This window comes from Octodon degus, unplaced genomic scaffold (genome assembly GCF_000260255.1).
Source record: "Octodon degus isolate 3935 unplaced genomic scaffold, OctDeg1.0 scaffold00136, whole genome shotgun sequence".
NCBI lineage: Eukaryota > Metazoa > Chordata > Mammalia > Rodentia > Octodontidae > Octodon > Octodon degus.
Genome location: NW_004524712.1, coordinates 5,682,518 through 5,698,681, shown reverse-complemented (window position 1 = coordinate 5,698,681; position 16,164 = coordinate 5,682,518). Strand labels below are relative to the sequence as shown.

General features: G+C 49.6%; 1 protein-coding gene and 1 long non-coding RNA gene across 3 annotated transcripts in view; one reads left to right on the top strand and one right to left on the bottom strand.

Moving 5' to 3' along the window:
- Kcnj5 (potassium voltage-gated channel subfamily J member 5) overlaps positions 1-16,102 on the bottom strand; it is a 32,010-nt gene extending 15,908 nt beyond the window's left edge. The window contains exons 1-2 of one of the 2 annotated variants that reach the window (XM_023701519.1): positions 15,871-16,102; positions 15,048-15,173 (exon numbers count right to left, since the gene is read on the bottom strand). The gene's annotated coding sequence lies outside the window, so the exon portion shown is untranslated. The remainder of the gene's footprint in view (positions 1-15,047; positions 15,174-15,870) is intronic. The other variant, XM_004641414.2, reaches the window with a different exon arrangement.
- On the top strand, positions 6,927-8,184 carry LOC111812680. The gene is made up of 3 exons (XR_002818117.1): positions 6,927-7,182; positions 7,281-7,456; positions 7,895-8,184. It is a non-coding gene; the product is annotated as an uncharacterized LOC111812680 (long non-coding RNA).
- Positions 16,103-16,164: the final 62 nt, after the last annotated feature.

The window sequence follows — 16,164 nt, the reverse complement described above, 5'->3', positions numbered from 1 at the left end:
TGTTTGTAAATAGGATATCATGTCCGCATCTTGTACAGCAATTAACCACTAGGAAGAATGTATGCAATGTGTGAATTATTGAAACTGTCCTACCAATTTGATTTGAAACTGTCTCATTGCTATTTGTTTATCAGTAAAATTATGGGAAAAAAACAAAAGTAAAAGCAAGAACAAATAACAAAGACAAACAAAGCAACATATAGCAAAATGGTGCAGAATTTCAAAGGAAAAAAATAGAAAATTAGCACTGGTTTTTATACTATGCATTGTTATTGTCAAATTTGTTGCTCAGTTTTTCAGGCACATGTATGCAAGAGGGGTCAAATAAACATTAAATCTTCCTTTCAGAATATCTTAATTTTAAAAAAAGAAAATAAAAATAAAAAACAATTTTGAGACAGGGTCTTACTCACTTGCCCACTACACTGGGCTCAACTTGGTGATCCTCCTGCTCAGCTTCCAGGAGTAGTGAGATCACAGGGGTGTCTTGGCCCCCAAAGGGCATAATTTTGTGCCTGCTTTGTCCCCTGGTGCATTCAAAGTACTTACTAAATAATTGAATGAAGGAATAAGAAAGTAGAGGCCCACAGAGGGAAGTGGCATCTAGGCCACCAAACAGAAAACAACTGGTAAAGCTGACATTTAGATTTTTGCTTTCCCGGCTCGAACTCTGTGCTCTTTACTTTATATCTGGCTGTCTCCTTTCCTCTCATCTGCGGTTTTTTAGCAGCAGACACAAAGGAAAAGACAGCGCATGTCTGATTCGCAAAGTGGTTGCTCTCCCTGTCTGAGTGGAGAGTCTGTGGCAGCCTGAGCAATTACTAAAATGACAAATTTCTGGGTAGATCCACTCTTAAAATTTTTGATCCAGCTATTCCCTAACAAATTGGCATGAGCAGGATGTTCAAGTCCCCGGGCTTTTAAAAGGACTGTGAACAGTTCTTCACTGAGGAGTTCCCACACTTCAAAGAGATACCCAGACATCTGCGACACCCCATCTACTCTTTCCGATTCTGCTCAAGCCCATTTAAAATGCTCGAAGACTCTGATGAAGTTAAAGAAGACCATGAGAATCTCTGTAATTAATAACAACAGTTAAATTTCTGAGCATCAAGAGCCAGGAATTGCACTAAGAAACTTACAATCATTAGCTCATATAAGCCTACTATAAAGCTGTTACACAGGCTGTTATTATCTACCCGTTTTTTAGACATGTGGTAGTTTGGCGTTACTACCAAGGTTTGCTTGGCTCAAGCCTGAGGGCTTAGCTAGCCTGAGTCTCAAGGCAAGTTCCGTAAACCCCCATAGCTCTGCATCCCATCCCTGGGCCTCGCTGGGGATCTGCCTGAGTAGATCCCGCCTCTTCTCACCACCTACCATAAGGATCTCTCCGGATGTTAAGTTCCTGTAGAAATGCTTTGAGTTTAATGATTCCTTTTTGGGAATCCCAGGCAGCCTCAACTATCTTGGGATAGTTTGGGATCAGGTTCTTGTGGGAACTCCCGTACCACCACTTTTGGGGCTATTTCAGCTGTGAGTTTAGCTGAGCAAAACAACAATAAAACATCCACCTGCGGGAACAACCAAATGCATATTCTGTAACCCACTGGGCCAACCCTCATTGTCCAACCAAGGCCAGTTGACCCCTCCGGGGAGACCAGATGTCTCTGGCAGACGTTTTCCTTTGATGCCTGGGTGGTTGCAGCAATTTCAAGGTACCCTTTAAAAAACCATACTGAAGAAGCATGTGAAGGGCCATTTGTCTCAGACATCCATCAGCCAGAGCCACCTGCTCCCTGCTCCATCATGTGGCTGCTACAGAGATAAATGAAACAAGGAGGAGAAGGCATGGATTTCTCTGCAGAATCCCAAGCAACATCAGGCTCTGCCTCTGGGGGAGGAGTCTTTGTACTGCAAACCTGGCCACAGAATTTCAGACATGTGAGGTACACAGCGGGGCCTGAGACGCTCTGATCCTGAGACCTCAGCTGCTTGGACTCAGGCCAGGTTTGGTGGGGCTTCCTGGGCTCCGGGCCATCCATGCAGGGTGGTGCCAGCACAGTGCTGTGAGTGAGTCATGGGCCAGGGCACTGGGGAAAGAGCACTCTTCTGCCTCTAGCTCTTGGGAGAGAACAGCTTTCTGCTGATTTTCTGCACTGTTTCCTTTTTTATTTTTAAACATACTCTCATATGTTCTTGTAGGAGAAGCCCTGGTGCTGTACTGGAAGCAAAAAGATGTTTTCTAGGACACCTCTACCCAGGTCAGGAAACTTTTTGCATCTAGCAGATAGGGAAAGGCCTTCTCCTTCTAGCTGAGGTTGGTGCACTTGCTCCATGCTCACTGGAAGCACGCATGGAAGGATTTCTCCCCAGCCCAGGTCACCATTCGGCTTCTCACTTAGGGTCCAGCAGACTTGCTTCGTGGTCCACAGAAAACTAACCCTAACTTGCTTGACCTCAGTTTCCTTTCCTATAAGTCTCTGATAATATTCTTTGCTCCTTCATGGATCTACAGGAAAAATATGTAATTGTATTTTTAAATGTGTAAATAGAAGGATAAGTCATGGGCCTAATATGCCACTTTAGCCCACGCAGCACAATGGTGATCCTTTTAAGTTACATCACCCAGTGATGCTGCAGCCATCTTACCTCACAATCTATGATGTTGGATGTTCACGTGACAACAAACTCAACTAAAGCTGCATTTTCAGAACATACTTTTGATATAATACATACTATAGTGGTATATTCATGAACTCCCCTTGAATTTGAACTTAATACAATATTCTATTGGTCGTATTTTGAAGGTAAAGAAAGAGGAATGAGCAACATCTAACTCCTGCCACCTCTTGTGGTCCTGTGCACTGTGCAGGGCACACAGTGAGCTAGCTGCCATGGAGCCTTTGCCATCTAGATTTCTTTGAAGGGCTAGCAACGTGCTGACCCTAAAGCCACTTCCTCCAGTGCTGTCTGCTCATCAAGCCAAGCAGATTTTCAGGGACAATGGAGATGGCCACCTTTAATCAGATTTCCAATCCATTCTACTAAGTGCACATCCACTCAGCAAGCACTAACTGAGGCGCTGCACAGTCCAGCCCTTGCACTAGCAGCTGGCCATAAGTCAGTGTGGATGATACATACAGTCTAGCCCTTCCAGGGTTTCAGTTCTAGCCCTGCAGCTTTGAACTTAGGGCTTGTACAGAAATGTTGACAGAGAGGTGGAAGAGAGGCACGGCTCTGCCGAGGCCAGCTGAGTATTCCAGCTGCTCCCTGTGGGACACCAGACAAGACTGTGACTTGAGTGAATTCTGTGTCACCTCATCAACCTGTTACTCTTCATCTTCCAGCCACCTGTGCCCACAGATGGGAAGCCTTGCTGAGCCAAGATGAAAGCTCGGGGGAAGCAGTGCTTCGAGTCCAGCAATGGGGCTTAGTCCTTTGATATTGGAGGGGAGAGAGACTCAAAAGAGACCAAAAGGAGCTACATTTTAGATAATGACCAAACCTGATACCACCTAAATGGACTGCTGCATGAGGAACCCAGGGCCAGCCTGCATAGGGCAGGAAGCCAGGAGCCCGGTACAGCAGCCTCCCAGAGCCATGTTTGGGGTCATTAGGGAGAGCACTGGGCTGGGAGTCTTGTTCCAGACGGCCTCCCTATCTCTGAAAATGAGCATCCCAAACACATGCACCTGTTTTCTCTGTCCTGTCTCATGCGGGCTGGGCCAGTGTCTGCATCCTTGAGATGTGGGTCTTGCGATGGGTTGGAAAGAGCACTGTGAGGAGGACACCCTGAGTCTCAGGTCGAGGTATTGTGCACACATTTATATGGCTTACTGGTTGTTAAGATAGGAAAATGCGCCAAGCTGGTGGGTGAGGAGGTTGTCCCAGTGTCCTTGAGGACCACATGAAGGTCAGCAGAAACTTTAAAGGTGCGTAGCATGCATATCTCCTAGGGAGAAGGCTCATGTAGGCAGGCAGAATTGTCCTTTGATACACTGTGTGAGATCTGGGCATTTAGGGCGGGAGCTACCACTCCAAGACTGGATTCTGTTCTGTGGCACAGCTGTCCCTCAGAAAGGAAGGGCAGGTGGGGTGAGCCTGGCTGAGACCCTGCAAAGGAAGGGTTTTCCTGAAGCAGGTGACTCAATCACTAGAGAAATTAGCTGACAGGCATATCTCTCCTTTGCTGGTGTTAAAGATGGAGGGGACCAGCAGCAAGCAATGTGGCCACCTCTGGGAGCTGATACGCTTTCAGCCGACAGCCAGGAGGTGGTAGGGACCTCAGTCCCACAGCCACAGAGTGAAAGGGACTCCAGATGATGGGCGGCTGGGCATGCTGACTCTGGCATCAGATTCCCCAGGTTTCCGCTCTGCCTTGAGCTGAGGCTCTTTGGCGGAAGTTACTTCTCTAGGCCTCAGTTGTTTCACCCGCAAAGTGGAGGTGGTGATAGTGCCAAGCCAGGGCAGCTGCCGAGAAGGGGAAGTGAAAAGCGCATGAGCAGCAAGTGAGCGCAGGCGCCCTCTGCGACGTCCCGATCTGGGTCACGTTTCCGCTGCATGCACGTGGACTCCTCCTGTCACCATTCCCTAACTGATAGCTGTCTATGAATTGTTCTCTTTCATGCCCAGGCAGAGCCTGTGCTCGTGGCCCCAGGCGAGCCTGTTCCCTTTGCCCTTGCCACCATCATCCCTGCCTGCAGAGGCCTCCTTGTGGCTCCCCTGTGCCGACCTGAGGTGGGAGAGTGAAGCGGAGCCTGGAATCTCTTAGGGAAGAGGAAGCCCCGGGCTGGCGAAGCCCTGAGCATTGTTGTGCACACAGGCAGCATGAGAGTGCAGCCGAGAGCCAACGGGCTGTGGCCTGGCACTGTGACCTGACCTAGGGGCGTTCCGTGGCTGCTCTCCAGTTCAGGTGCCCAGCCAAGTTCATACTGAGGCTGGAAATACCACTTTCACCTAGTTCCTCCCGGGTGTCCCATGGCACAGGAAAGGGCCCCAAACCTCTTGCAACCACAGGCACAAACTGGGACTCAAAGAGGCCAGGAGGGGTCTATAGAGAGGGCACACAGAGGTCCCACCCCAGGAGTGTAAAAGCAGAGTTAGGTAAAACAGGCTCCTTTTCCTGGGGCCAGGGAATCGCCCCATGGTCCTGCCCCCAGAGCCTGTGCCTAACACACAAAGAAGGACTAGCCTCTCCCAGGGGACCAGTCCTGGTTTTCCAGGTTTTCCAAATGACCAACCTTAAAAGGAAACTTTTTTTAGTGTACATTGAAGTTTAATGGCACAGAGCCCAGTAGTAATACATTTTAAAAACCCAGCAGGGATTTTGTTGAAAATTCTCATCATTTTGCAACTATTCTGTCAATTTTCCTAGATATCTATGGCTTTACTTTTCGTACCCAAGTTAGTCTGTATCATAGCACATGAAGTAGTAGGTGTGAATGCCCAAGAGAAGCCCATACATGGCCCCATCCATCCATCTATCCATTTATCCATCCATCAGTCCATCCATCAATCCATCTACCCACCAACCCATCCATCAACCCACCTGCTACCTGCCCATCCATCCATCCATCCATCCATCCATCCATCCATCCGTCCGTCCATCTACCCACCAACCCATCCACTGACCCACTTGCCCATCCATCCATCCATCCATCCGTCCATCCATCCATCCATCTACACACCAACCCATCCACTGACCCACTTGCCCATCCATCCATCCATCCATCCATCCATCCATCCATCCATCTACACACCAACCCGTCCATTGACCCACCTGCCCACCCACCCATCCAGCCATCCATCCAGCCATCCAGCCAGCCAGCCAATCAGCTGACCAGTGAGGCATGCTACAGAGGAAGAAGGTGGTAGAATCTCACCCCACTGGCATTTCCATGCCTGCTGCTCATAAGGCTCTTGTTAACAAAGCAGTCTCAGGATCCCTAGATGCAGGCTTCCCTGTACCTGCACTTCTCTAACAGTCCCAGGAAAGCTTCTTTACCTGGAATGTACCTTGCAATCCACTGCAAGGTGATCACTTGTGATGCTGGGAGCTTCAGTCACAGCACTCGTCCCCTTACGGACACTCTGGATTTGCTTTGAATTATGCCAGACATGGTGTTAAGTGTAACACAGCATGATGCACTATCCTCAGAGCTTCCTGCCTTGCCTTAGTGGATCTGCTCTGAACACTGCCTGTCCATCCCCAAGACACAGGAAACAAGAAGCCATAGGGAAGATCTGAGATGCTCCCCATGGGAAGGAAAGGGCTCAGCATGGCTCACTCTGTCACCCCACTTGGCCCCTGTGGTCCTAAGTAGCCTATCTGTCCTCCCCTGTCCCCGTGGGCATGCAGATAAAATAAATCATCTGCTTTGGTGCCTCCAGGACCCCAGCAGTACACCTGGTGAGAGAGGTACAGAGAATATCTGAGCAGTGGCCATGGTCCTCACTCAGGGAAGGAATACTCCCCAGGGGACGAGGCCTCTGCCCCGATATGCTGTAGTCCTCCTGGAGGAGGGCTGTAAGGACAGAGGTTGGAGTGAGTGAGCTCCTGAGCTGGTTCCCAGCTCAGATGGGATAGAGGTGTTAGCCAAGTTAGGGAACTGTGGGGTGACAGGGGCGGGGCAGCTCTCCCAGGACTGGCATTACAGCGCAGGAGCTGGTGGCTATGCCCAGGTTGCTCCTCACCAGGGCTCGGGGAAGGCATTGTACTTTAAACTGTGCTCCAAGCAAGAGGCCCCATGCCAGAGGAGGACAGCAGGGCACCCAGCTCCCAGCAGAATGTGGAACCAGAAACAGTGTGGATCTAGAAATAGAGGGCGTCAGACAGGACACTTCATCACTGTGGAGCTGTCCCTGCATACAGCACTGTGTGACCGCAGAGCTGCCAGCAGGGCCAAGGGCTGCTGGAGGCTGGGAGAGGGCGGCGGAACCCGCACATCCGCCTCGCACAGCCCTGCCCCACCGTGTGTTATGCTCTGGGCCCTGCTGGCCTGCAACGTGGGCTGCCTCTGCCACTCGGAGGGGAGCTCTTGACTTTGTCCCTTGGTGTGGGTGGCCTTCCTATTCCAAACAGAGGCTGGAGATGCAGAGGCAGGAGTGAGGCTGTTCCCAGAGCCACTCGGCTGTACCTTGTTTGAACTCAGGGACACCGGACTAAGACCTGCTTTCTGTCATGTCTGTACTGTAGGCTCCGCACCTGTTTGCTTTTGTTTTGAAAATGTGCTCCATCTATCTCCTAGAGCAGGGTGTACTGAACATTTTTTTCTTTGCAGAAAAGCTCTGGAAACGTGTGTGTGTGTGTGTGTGTGTGTGTGTGCGTGCACATACGCTATGCACAGCTTTGCACTGTGTACCTCACCTGAGCTAGCCCACCTGGCCATCTCAACAACACCGCTGGCAGGTGTGACACCGCTATGACAGAGAAGGAGGCTGAGATTCAGAGCAGAAGGTGAGTTTGCCCAAGGCCGCATGGCTCAGCTCAGAACCTGGCTTTGACTGACCTTGGTCTGACCCCACAGCTCACTGTCCCAGTCTCTGCTTCCTGCCCACTGAAATTCACGGATCTTGGTTCTTAACTATAATCCCCATTCTCCTGGGCAGGCCACATACTGCTCTAAATTCTACATTACCCCTTAGGTCCTGCCTGGCAAGCACACAGTCCTGAGTTTGAACCCTAGTACTGCATGCTGTGCCGGCCCCAGACCCAGGCATGGTGGCACAGGCCTGTAATCCCAGCACTAGGGAGGCTGAGGCAGGAGGATCATTATGAGTCTGAACTACATAGTGAGACCTTGTATTAAAAAAAAAAAGATATGCATTTTATCAGGAAAATTCTGTCTCACCAAATTCTAGTGTAAGGCACTTGTCCCTCTTAACCTATCTGCAGGCCTCCTGGGCTCTTCAGAACTCCTGGGCTGCCTCAGCAGAGGCCTTGCTCGTCTCCTGCCGCACAGCTGGGGCAGTACGCCACTGCGGACACAGAAAGGCCGGCTCAGTCCCTCCTGGGACGGTCATACTGTAGCCACAGAAATACCAACTGGGAAGTCTTATGTGACACAGCAACAAAAGATTTAACAGCGAGCCTGCGGGAACCCTGACCTCCAGCCACACTGCGGAGGCCCAGCTGGTGCTGGCAGCACAGCAGGGACTGCGGCCTGGAGAGAGGCGCACTCAGCCAAGGGGAGACGGACGGACGGACGGACGGACGTGCTGTCAGACTGCACCCTCGCCTGGCCCCGTGACTCTAAGGAAGAAATAAGAGCGCCTGCACGCTTTCTGATATCCAGAGAGAAACAAGTGCCCACTTAGAATTGCTTTGGACTAATCTCACAGTAAATTTAATGACAAAGTTACTTTGTCATTAAATAAAAACACCTAGAGTTCATGGTGACAATAAAAAGGCAGAGAGAGAGAGAGAGAGAGAGAGAGAGAGAGAGAGAGAGAGAGAGAGAAACAGAGAGAGAGGGAGAGAGAGCGCCTAAAGAGTCTTTCACCTATGAGGTCTTCAAGGAGAATAGTGTTGTCTGACATGAGGGCAGACAGACCTGGCATTTGGCTTGGGAAGTTCAACTCTCTGGAGAGAACACAAGATAACAAGACAACACTGAGAAGATCCAGCTGAGCACACCCAACTGGGTCCAAACATGTTCTGCAGTGATTAGGACAAATTTGTGCTGAGGAAGAGCAGCTTAGTGGGCTCACTCATATGCGAAGGTCACTAGGGAATCAATCACTGAGCGGGGCATCTGTGGAGCAGGCCCCTAACTTTGCACCTGAGGCTGCTGGTCCACGTGGCCCCACTTTCTTAGGGTGGAACATTTCGTGGTCCTCCCTGCCGAGCTGGGGCCCGTCATGGCTCCTCATATCTGCTCGCACTGAGTCTCAGCTCTGGCTCTCTGGCATAATCCACGCAACCCTCTTGGTCATCCAAAGAAGGCCTGAAGATTCATGAACAAAAGGGCATGAAAATCAAATTACTCCATTGTTTGTGGTCCCCACATTTGTACCTGTCTCTCTAGTACTGTTGCTTTTTAAAGCCTGCCTCTCTTTGAAAGCTACCGGCATCTTTCTAGTACGTTGTCTTCCTCTCAACCCCACTGTGTATGCATCCTTCATCAAAGAATAAAGGGGATTAATAATTAAATCAAAATGAAAAGCACTTATTTCCTCTCCACAGCCCTTAGGAGAGATTTTCTGGCTGGTGCCAATTGAGCAGTTATCACTAGAGAGTGTGACATAAAATGTGGAAGAGACAACAGCAAGAAAGTAAGAAGATACAAATTTGAATATGTTCATTCATATACACATAAAAGAAGGGATGGTGAGGGGAGGCAAAGGGATGAGTGAAGGAGAAGAATCTAGGACAGGTATAATTGGCCATAGCCCAGTAATTACAGCTGAAACCTATTTAAACAGACTATGCTAAATGTTTTCTACATACTCATTTTATCATTTCTAGAAGATATGAGATAGTTACTATTCACTCCATTTTATAGACAAGGAACTGGAGGCACAGGAGAGAGCCGGTGGCCCCGAAGCTAGTAAGCTGTTGATCTGGCTTAACCCAGGATGGCTGTCCCTGGAGTGACACTCCACATCTAGGGAAAGCAGGGAAAGGGATGGCCAAGCACCCATGAGGGATGGGTGAGAAAAGATTCTCAGGAGACCGAATGAAGCAGGATAAGTGAGTGAGAATGAGAGACAAAGTGAGACTTAGAGTTAAGTGGCTGAGAGGGGAAAAGGGATTTAAAAAGCAAAGGATGAAAAGAAAAGGCACAGTGAAGAAAGGTTGGGGTGATCATGGCAGCCAGTGGGAGTAGGAAAGAGGAGAGAAAGAAGAAACAGAAGAACCAGGCGTGGGAGCTTGTTGGTGCTTCCCAGATGCTGCATTTGACCCTTGTCACGCCGATCCAAGGCAGATGTCACCAAGCCACCTCTCACAAGGGGAGCTGAAGTTCTGCGCAATGAATCAATGCCCAAGATCACAGTCATTTCCTGGCAAAAAGATCTGCCAAGTACAAAATGTGACGAAAGAAACCAAAGTCTAGCTGAATCAGTGGAGTTGCCTGAGTGTTCGTGGAGCAGGAGCCTCAAGAGACAGCAAAGAGTTCGACTCTCCCGAACTAACACACGCACGTGGTGCAGTTCCTGCCAAAAATCCACAGGATTTAATTAATTAATGTATGGTTGTTACAGGGTCTTCCCACACAGCTCGGACTCATAGTGATCCTCCTGTTTTCCACCTCCCCAGCCCTGGGATTACAGGTGTACGTCACTACCCTGGACTCTGTGGGTCACTCAGCCTACCCCAGGGGCCGGGCTGGCATGGCATGTGGGGCTGGGGGTCGAACCAGGGTCCCTGCGCTTGCCTAAGCTTGCCTAAGCAGATGCTTTAGTCTGATGAGCTATCTCACCTGTACCACAGGAAAGTAGAAGGAATCAGTCTCCCCAGGTTCAAGACTAATTATGTAATAACGTGTGACACTGGCAAAAGGACAGCCACATAGGTTAATGGGACAAAGATGCTCAACTTATTTTCTACAGAAATGCAAAAGAAATTCAATAAAAGGTATAGAATTCTTTCAAGAAATGGTGAAAAGGCAATCTCACATCCATGAGGGGAAAAATGACCTTAATCACAGTGTTAGACCTTACACCAGAATTAACTCAACATGGATCATGGACTCAAATATAAAAGAAAAAACTATAATTTTTAAAGCAGTGGGAGAAACCCTTCAAGATCTAGGGCAAGCAAAGAGATCTTAGATTTGGCACCAAAGGCACTATCTATAAAAATAAAAACTGAAAAATTAATCCTTACCAGAATTGAAAATGTTTGCTCTGGAAAACACTGTAAAGATGAAAAGGCAAATTATAGAGTAAGGGAAAATATCTGTAAACTATCTATGTGACAAAGGACTAGTATCAAAAATATATAAAGAACTCCCAAAACCTCAGTGGAAACAATAGCAAAGACTAACCCAATTAGAAAGTGGACCAAAGACAGTTTCCTGAAGAAACTGAGTATATAGAAGGCAAATAAGCTTGGAAAGACGGTCAGCATCCTTGTACATTAGAAAAAAGTTATTTAAAACCAGAGTTTAGATTGCTCTGATTTCACTCATCACACAGTGACAAAAAATAGCAATGACACTACCTTCTGGCAAGGGTATACAGAAACAGGATCACTTGTCCATTTCTGGTGGCAATATGAAATAGTACGGTCAACATGGAAAACAGTTTGACAGATTTTAAAATATATACACAACTACCACATGACCCAGCAAGTCTACTTCTGGGTGCTTATCCCAGAGAAATGAAAACGTCTGCTCACATGGAAGTGGGTGTCGATATATCCAGACACTTTTGCATACTAGCCCCAACCCAGAACAACCTAGCTCTGCTTCAGCGGGTTGGGTGTGACATGAACCATGACACATTCACTCTATGGACTACTACCCAGCAAGCTAGCAAGAAAACACACACACACACACACACACACACACACACACACACACACGAATCAATCTTGGTAGTTCTGTTACTAAAATGTTACATGCTGTGTGACTCTGTTTATATACATTTTTAGGCAAATGCTCTACCACTAGCTATACCCCTAGTTTTTTCATATCATTCTTTAACTTACTTTTTTTGTGTGTGTGGAAACGGGGATTGAACTCAGGCCTTTGCACTTGCCAGGCAAGCACTTATTCTACTGAGCCATCTCCCCAGCCCTACCATTCTTGAGATGAAAAAAAATTATAGCAATAGGGAATGGATTCCTGGTTGCCAGGGATGAGGGGATAGAGGGGAAGAAGGTGACATAAAAGCTACTCTTGTAGATGGAAATGTTGCATCACCAATTATTTGCACACTGTATTGTAGTTTCACAAGATATTAGTACCAATGAGAGAAAGTGGGGAAGGAGGATGGCCGGTCTCCATTATTGCTTAAACTGCATGTGATTCTACAATTATTTAAAAATGAGGGAAAAATTACTAAAAATAAGATAACAAGTACAGTATGAAAAAGGTCTTAACTAAAGAAGAACTAAAGGGCAGTTATGGTCAAGAGAAAAAGTGAGAAAAAACAAACATGGAAAGAGAAAGAATGAAACTGAGGGAAAGAGAAAGAGGAGTGGAAAGGAAATAAAATGTGAGCGAGTCCTTCTGAGGAGTCCAGGAGGTCAGACACCCACAGAGTGGACACTCGCGCCACCCACCAGGCCTTCTAATTTCCCTTCCAACCCCCTCTGTCTAACCTGTGACCACCTCCTGGCAGGGTCACCAGCACATCCACTTTGCAAAGTCCCATGGAAGCATTCCGTTTCCCCCTGGTACACCACCATAACCCTCTGTGCCTGTCCCCAATGGCACGTATCCCCAAGGCTGCAACTTCCTGAGCAGGTCCCCTCAGGGCAGGGCAGGCTGTATGCACCTGCTCCAACCTTCTACCGCAGGTGCCCGCGCAAGTGCTAGCCTACGGTTGGAGCTCCACACACTTCTGTGAAAGAATGCGAGGAGTACTTTATGTTTCTCTAATAAAGGGCCCTGGGCCTGCACACCTTGGCCTCCAGCTAGCCCTGGGGGAGGGTCACTTTCTTGAGGCAGGCAGCCCTTCATGCGCCTGTGCGCCTGGGCTCAAGCCCAGGCTCTGCTCAAGGCCACTCTGGACTGGTGCGGCGGGAGTCTGAGGAGATTCTCGGCAGGTTGGACCCCAGCTAGCATCTGAGAGGCCCTCAGCCCATCCCCCTCTTTCCTTTCTGAGCCCAAGAAAGAACGGTACAGGGGCCTCCCTGATGGTAAGACAGGCAGCCTGAAAAGCCTGAAATGCAAGCGAACAAGTAGGGGTGAGAATCACACAAGCCCCAACAACCAGTTCAAAGGAACTGGAGTAGTTTACAGTCCTGTCTTCCTGCTCTCTCTGAGGTGCTGGCCCCAGACTTTCTGGCCACCCTATAGGTCCATCCACCTGCCAATTGGTCAGATGATCCACTACCTTTGCCCCCAGCGTGGGCTGGCCTGGAATGACAACGGAACTTAACATTGACGCCCAGCCAGGAGCTCCAGGGTCATGAGTTAAAGGTCTGGCTCTGACATTTAACTTAACACGGCTTTTGGCAAGACGTAGTGGCGTCCTGGGCTCTCAGGACGAGAATAGCTTCCTTATCAGAATGTCAAGGTAGGAGGAACCAGAGAGGCTGCAGCAGCGGCCGCATCGCCCCTCCACCACTCCTTCGGGAATGGGAAGCTGTCTGCTCTATTTAAAATTATTTCAGGGAAAGCCACTTCATAAATCTTTTTGAAACAATACATAGGTAATTTTATTCAATGCCTCCCTACAATCCTTTATGCCCGAACTCCCATTCTTCTTGTTCTTAGGGAAAAAATAGAAAATAGAGAAAGTACTCCATGGCTGACAACGTCTCAGCAGCCATCTGAAGTCCCCTCTTAGAAGCGCTGCGGGCTCCCAGTGACCTCTGTGTGCCCTGTGCACAGTGAAAAGTTTAATCTAGAAACAGCCCCCCCCCCAGCTACCTAAAGGACTCCTGTCCCCACCCCACCCCCTTTTCCCCATCATCTCCCACCCACAGCCTTAAAATTCAATCAGTATTGGCACTGAAAACGCAGGCAAGGTTTTGCTAACATTCTCCTAAATGGAAAGCATAACTCTGCCCAAATGACCACATTCCAAGGTCTTCAGAAACTAAGTATTCCTGGAGCATGCCAGGTAGGTGACCAAGGAAGCAGCTGCTGAACTGACTGGAAAACAAAGACCAGAAGTAGATGCAGTGTTCCAGTGTCTGGATGGGAGGCACAGCTTGGGCAGAAGGCAGGCGGACTTCTGTCATTCTAGGAGCAAGTGGGACTAGAAAAGGGACACCAGTCATTTCTTCCCTGCGGGGTGTGACTACATCAGAGATGACCAGAGCAACCTGCTGAATTGCAGAATTTCTGACAAGCCCAGTCAAGCCCTGGCAGAAAGACCTCCTGAGACCCTGCTTGCTAAGAAGGATTTGCTACAAGCAGCGAGGCCAGGACAGCACTGTGACCCCCACACTGATATGTCTGCTGGACCCACCATGGGTGGAGGTGGCAGGAAGCTCAGGGGCACCCATACGTGGGGTCTCTCTGAAGTCTGGCATCAGCCAGGGGAAGTAGCTTTGCTTTGGGGCTGGCTGGAGCAGAGCGACATCCTTGGGCTGGGCTGCTTGTTGATGGAACACTCATTTTCTGTTTAACGCAGACACTTAGGAAATGCTGCCTGTGAGGAGCGCCAGCAGCCCCAGCAGCTCTTGGAAGCTGTCTTCAGTGGCAGGTTTCCTTCTGCTAGGCAGCTAGGTAGCAAGTCCAGGGAGGACTACTGGGCATTGTGGAGTGTGCAGACAAGTTCTCTTGGGGAAAACTGCTTTCTCTTAATGGTGGCCCTGGCTCTGAGCTTCCGAGTAGCACACAGCCTGTGCCCCAGGACTCCTGCCAAGGCCCTGCCTCTCTCTCTCTCTGATGCCTTGGGTTGGCTCAGCAATTTACAACCCCAGTGAAACTGGCCAAACTTTTCATGTCAGCGCTCCAGGGAGGGCTCTTCTTTCTGACTCCAGAGCATTCACTGCTCCGTGCACCCACCAGAGTTCAGGATGCCTGTTGACGGGGTTTCCACTGGCCTGGGGAGGCCAGAACACCTGCTCTTTGATAATGGAAAGCCCGTCTTGTGAAGCCAGAGGGCAGGGGTTTAGAGGATGCTACCACTGCTACTCGGTGCTCCAAATTCTTTTGTCTCATCTATAAAACAGGAGCGCTCTCTCTGCCTCCCAGGAATGGGGTCAGGATTAACTCATGCAGGCCCTGGTAGCACCCCCGCTCCATAGGTGGGGCTCCTTCCTCACTAGCCTGCTTCCCATGGAACCAGCAAGCCCCAGAACACACAGCTTGCTCCTGCTGAGGACAAGGAACGGAAGGCAGTCAGACCCAGGTGAGAAGCTTTCTTTAGAAGCTGTGTAGCCTGGGCAAGTTGAGCAGCCTCTCTGGGCTGCTGTTTCTCACCTGTAGAATGAGGTGGTTGCCTGTGTCAACAGGAGGATCAAAGGAAAATAAAGTACTGACAAACATGCATGTCCCCACTGATCATTATCTGGTGGGGGTCAGTTCCACAGCCTGGGAAGAAAAGCCCTGTTTGAGGAAAGGCACAGAGAACCAGGGACGTCAGAGCCCACCTCCTGGGAGCTACAGGCAGCCCAGGTGAGGAGAGAGCAAGGCTCCTCCTCCTGAACCCATCCTAGTTCTGGGGGCCTTTTGGAAAAGTCTGAAAGGTGTTTCAAAGGAAAAAGGGAGTCACACAGGAAATGACCCAGGCAGAGAGGAGGCAGAAATAACAAGCTAGCTTTCCCACTTTGGCCAGACTTAAAAGAGAAAATAAGATTAAGCTGAGGATCTAAAGCTAAGAGAGTCTCAGCTACCCGATCACTCCCTCTAAAGGTAAAGGTGCGGCCCAGGGCAACGGGCCCCTTCCGGCCCTTCTGCCCTCTTCTGGGCGGGGGGACCTGGCCTCTCTATCCAAGGAAGGGAGATGCAGGAAGCCCAGGTATCTCCTAGGGAACAGAGATTTCCAGCGGTCAGCAGGAGGGACTCCCCACCCTAGGGCAGCCAGCCTCCTGCCGGCCACAGACATCTCCAATTTCCTGGTGAACTTTGGACCTTTCTTGAGCTTTTCCATTTCTTCTGGCAGGTTACTTGTGAAAGGCTGTTAGGAGGGGCACACCCCCGCCGCCGCCACCACCACCACCACCCGCGCCACCAAGTGTCCAGTGGACCATGCTCCCTCGGAACCGCGAGCTGGGGGACAGTGAGGAGGAAAAGAAAAACTTACTGTTGAGATTCAAGCTGCCAAGTCCCACTGATGCTAACTTCGGGGATGTTCCTTAGAGGTGCTGCAGGGGGCTTCAGGGCTTTTGGGGGAACTCCCTGGCCCAGTTACCCGCCCCAGAGGTGCAGCTTAGCGTCTCTCCCAGTTCCTAGGTTCTTCAGGCAGAGGCGATTAAAGCATCGTCTCTTCTCTCGCCGGCCTCAGTCACTCCCTTTCTCCAGCAAGATCAGCCGGCCCCTCGTCTCTCTCTCTCTCTCTCTCTCTCTCTCTCTCTCTCTCTCTCTCTCTCTCTCTCTC